The 4,794-nt window shown below is 39.9% G+C and overlaps 1 long non-coding RNA gene across 1 annotated transcript in view; it reads left to right on the top strand.

The window, feature by feature from the left end:
• The window catches only part of LOC108791307, a 28,437-nt gene extending 25,316 nt beyond the window's left edge, over window positions 1-3,121 (top strand). The window contains exon 2 of the long non-coding RNA XR_001941497.1: window positions 2,836-3,121. This is a non-coding gene — a long non-coding RNA (uncharacterized LOC108791307). The remainder of the gene's footprint in view (window positions 1-2,835) is intronic.
• Window positions 3,122-4,794: the final 1,673 nt, after the last annotated feature.

Genomic DNA, 4,794 nt, shown 5'->3' with positions numbered 1-4,794 from the left:
TCACCATGTATTGGGAAGTTGTGAAAGCTTGAGAGGTGAGTAATGTGATTGTAAATGGGCTTTATACAGATGTCATTGTTTCCCAAATGGGAGAGCTGACAGTGTCTCCTAAAGTCTTTTGCTTGTCTTCAATGAAAAAAATCTTTATTCCTAAGTGCTCATTCTTAAGTGCAACACATAGCATCCAGTCAAAATATTTTCTGTACTATTCTGACTTCAGAAGAATTAATACTGATTGGCTCCTGTAGGTTACTACATTTAAAAGTAGCAATTAAGACATGTTTGGTGAATAAAGCTAATTATGACCTAGTATTGTTATTGTTACATTGCATTGAAATTGCCACATTCTGTACTGGTTTTTGTATGGTAATATACTAAATTATGGCAGTTAGAGATAATAATACATACACATTCTCACATCATTTTATGGTAGTGCTAGCCCATAAAATATTACTGCTTTCAGAGGGAAACAAAAGTCAGGTAGCAAAGCAGTGAGTGATGCTGCATACAGATAAAGCCAAACTTCCATTCCCCTGAGCTGTGACAAACAAATGCATTTCCCTTTGCTCTGGGGAAAATGACAGCTGCTGTAATCCACTGTTGTTAGACTTTTTGCTGCTGCTTTTCTTTTGTTGTTTGTAAATTGCCAGCATTGCTTTGTCCTGGCTGGCACTTTACACTAATCTGACTGCATCTGCAAACACTTCAACGACAATGGCTGCATATTAATAATCTAAAGTACAGACTATGATGATAACCTTAACATATTCAGAAGGGCTACTTCTTTAGATTCTGAAGATTCTGAAATTAAGATTTCCATAGCACTCAATCGAGGAAGAAACAGCAGATCAGACACTAACCCGTAAACAACATGTGAAGTGCATCTACAGTTACAGTTCATTATTGTACAGTATCTTGTTTTAATGCTGGGTCATCGTAAGTAATGATAGATGATGTTGCTAAAGTTAAAAGTATTTGTCTGCTGAATGCATGGATAACTCCATACATTTCTTATTTATTATATACCCAATCATTTCCGTTTTAGGTAACTAATTCCAGACAATGAACTATGACATAACCAGAAGCAATAATATATTTTCTTTGACTTCTTCAAGACTTGTTATGTTCACTACATTAGTCTCTATAAATGTATAACACCATATTGAAAGTGACCAGTGTCATTGTGATCCTATTTTTTATAGTTTCTGATAAAAATGTTGGGCCACCTCTCTACTTCTAGTCAGTGGCAGAGCTAAGGAACAAAGGGCCCAGGTGCAAGATTATTTTTTTTTGGCCCCCCCCAAAAAAAAACACAAACACAGCGCTCTCGGCCGGCTGTCACTTTCTCTCCTCCCCGCTGGGACACAGAGCAGCACCCAGCGGCGAGGAAAGAAAGCAGGGATGCGCCGCTGTATCAGCAGAAAAATGGCACTTTCGGCATTTAGCCAAAAGTGCCATTTCCGTCCGATATATCGGTGCAGCCCTAATGGCAATGCAGAATGGCACAGGCTATAGAGAACTACACATTCCAGCAATACTTTATATAACAATAGCAATAACAATACCCCCCTCTCGCACGCTCTGCCCCTCCCGCACACAGCCGACGAGCACAGCGGAGTAAGCGGGACTGGGCAGTAGCGGCAGCGCGCTGTGATTGGCGCAGGGTTGCCATGGCGATAGAATGCTGACCCGGATCGGGAGCCGTGCTGTGTCAGATTACACAGCGCGTCTCCCGATCTGGCCACCATCACCATGGCAACCATCAGTATCCGGCGGCCGGCGGGCTCCCCATCTCTGCACCGGGAGTGTCGGATGAACGGATGATCCAACACTCTCGGCGCAGAGATGGGGGGCCCGCTGGCCGCTGGGTACCGATCCGGTGCTGGGCCCCCCCAGGCCTAGGCCCTGGTGCACCTGCACCGGCGGTAGTTCCGCCACTGCTTCTAGTACTAGAGGTCAACATACCAGCTGCTAGAATTGTAAAGACAGCATACCACACATGCATATTTATGTGCAGGCCAGTGCGTCTGCTCTGCTGGAGATCAGAACCACTCCATGATCTACTGGAGGAGCAGTCTATCCACTGGAGTTTGAAATACCTCCTGCATATTCACAAAGACTGTGCACCAACCAATGATCCTGCTCCCTGAGCAGGGAGCCCCTGCACTGTCTTGACTACTCTGCTCAATCAGCAACACTCATGCTCCCTGAGCAGGAAGTGTGATTGGTGTTGATCCTGGACCACTGGCGATAGACAGCTGCTCTTACACAGAGCACAGCAGTTGTGATCTCCAGTATGCTGCCAGGGAAGGTTGCGATGGTGCTGAAGCACTAGTAAACATACAAGGCAACAATACAAATTGGGAATAAAAGTTATTGGTTAATTATATACTTTTAAAGTTAATGGATAACCTGCATTCAATAGGATGAAGAGTTTGGAGAAGGAAGGGGAAGTAAACAATCTAGGACAACATAGCTGAACTGGAAAGTGAGCTGAATTGGGGAATTTTTCCAAATCAGCAATTTTGCCCTAGATCGTTCACTTCTCCTGCCTTCTCCAAACCTTTCACCCTTTAGTGAATGGACCTGCAAGTGTCAATAAAAATAAGACTTTATTTTGGCAACTGTTGTGTTGTGAAATTTGTGTCTTGCATGGGAAACAATACAAATGAATCCTAATAAAGAATATATTGTGCCTAAGTATATGCAGCAGCTTTATGAACTGTTAGTTATGCCTTTGTTATAATGTTGTCAGTGATTGACATTTGTATTCTTGGTATCTGCATGAGGCACATGTCTTCCTTGCCTTAATTCTTTTCTTTTCTCTTTTCAAAGGTCCAGAGGAACACCGCAAGTACGGAGGGCTCTATCTACAAAGCTATAAGACCTGTTCATTGTTTCCAGCATTATCAGTTTAAACCCAACATCTGGACACAAGACGCTTTACACTAATGTATTCAATTAGGTTTCATTAAAATGTAATAAGCTGCGGTTTCAGAAACAATTAATGTATTCACAAATGATGCTGCTAAACTGCAGTTTTGCATTATCACAAATGAAAATACTCCTTTTTTGATGTTGCTGTACAGATCTATTTTCATTGCAGGGACTTTAATAACAAAATAAGTGGTTATTATCCCTCTGGGATATACATTTTTTATAAAATAATTTTAAATAAACAAGGACCATGCACTTGGACCAGGAGGTAGTGCGGTGAAGAGGATTATATCCAATGACACCAAATAATATAGGATAAGCATTTAAAGTTTACCTGGGCTGCCTAATCTGATTTTATGTAATTATTTTTACAAATGTTTTCCTTATGTTTATTTCCATAATCTGACTAAATGGACTGCGCAATACAATTGATAAATTATACCAATAAACATTTACATTTGTAAACCTTATGTAAACCTGATCATGTTTATTTTATTTGACTGGCAAAAATAAACAGGAATGTCCCATCAATGGAAAGCTGTTCTTAACAACAAGTGTTCGGACCCACCCCCAGCAGTAAGTCCACCCACCTGAAGTCCCCCTTCACATCTAAAGTGCCACCCAATGCCACCACTATAGACAATAAAGGAACTTTGTATTTTTACCAGTGCATTTGAGGCACTATAAAACTAATGAGATTACCTGAGACAAATATCTCATCTTACTTCATAATAGGAATGACATCTAGTGAAGGTTTATGCAGTTCCCCATGCTACATGCGTTCATGTGCATACATGCTGGAACTGGGTTTCATTTGGACAACCAACCAAAATCTTTAAGCAGAAGATGGTGAAAGTGGATTATACTTTAATAGTGCTGCTTTGCATTAGTATTTACCCACCTCCCCAGTGACCTTTGTACTGGTACAGCCTGGAATGTATAAAGGTACAGCCGGCAATGTAAAAATGTTTTAATCATTTTATTTATACAATATACTTACAAATTTGAAGGTGACAAATATTGGTATTGTGATACAATTAAAGAACAATGCAGAGCTATGACATTGCAGAACATGAGTCAGTGAGGCATATAACCACCTTTGGCTTTCATCTGTGGGTCTTTTGGGGTAAGTATCTACTAACTTTACACACCTGGATACTTCAGTTTGTACTTATTCTATTTTGTCAAATCCCTAGGTCTGGTTTTATGATGACTGATAGACATCATTTGCATTGAGCTCCGGGCTTTAACTGAATAATTCAAAGACATTCATGTTCTTGATTTTAAACCACCATTTTGCAGCTTTGGCTGTGTGTTTGGGGTAATATTTTATCTGATATTGATCAAGACACCAGTGTGAGGTGCTATGCAAACTAAAACAGGTTTTCCTCTTGAATTGTTTGGTTCCATCTCAATCCTGCTTTCTACCAACGCACATCACATGTTACACTTAGCTGTACAGCTGTGGATCTCCTTCCGAATTACAATTGGCTGCTTGGTTGCATCTCTGACTGTTAATCCTTACCTAGGCACTGAGTTTTAGTGATTAGCTAGGATTTTCAGTGGGTGGCCTTCTATAAGTAGTGTTTTTCATTTTTTAATTATGGATTTAATGGTGCTCTGGAGGACTTTAAACGATTAGCGGTTTTAATGACATCCTATCACATCTTGGTACTTCTCCAAAACTTTATGCTAGATTTTCTTTTTATGCTCTGTAAATATATTATTTAACGAATTCTGAAATAGTTTAGTTTACTTTGAGATTATATTTAACTTTATCTGCAAGTAGACTAACTGGAACTATGTATATGAAATTTCAATAACTATGCTACTCAAAATTATACAGAAAAATCCCTT

Source organism: Nanorana parkeri, unplaced genomic scaffold (assembly GCF_000935625.1).
Source record: "Nanorana parkeri isolate BGI_ZX_2015 unplaced genomic scaffold, ASM93562v1 scaffold542, whole genome shotgun sequence".
Classification (NCBI taxonomy): Eukaryota; Metazoa; Chordata; class Amphibia; order Anura; family Dicroglossidae; genus Nanorana; species Nanorana parkeri.
The sequence above is the reverse complement of the archived record's forward strand: the minus strand, read 5'-3'. Positions and strand labels throughout refer to the sequence as shown.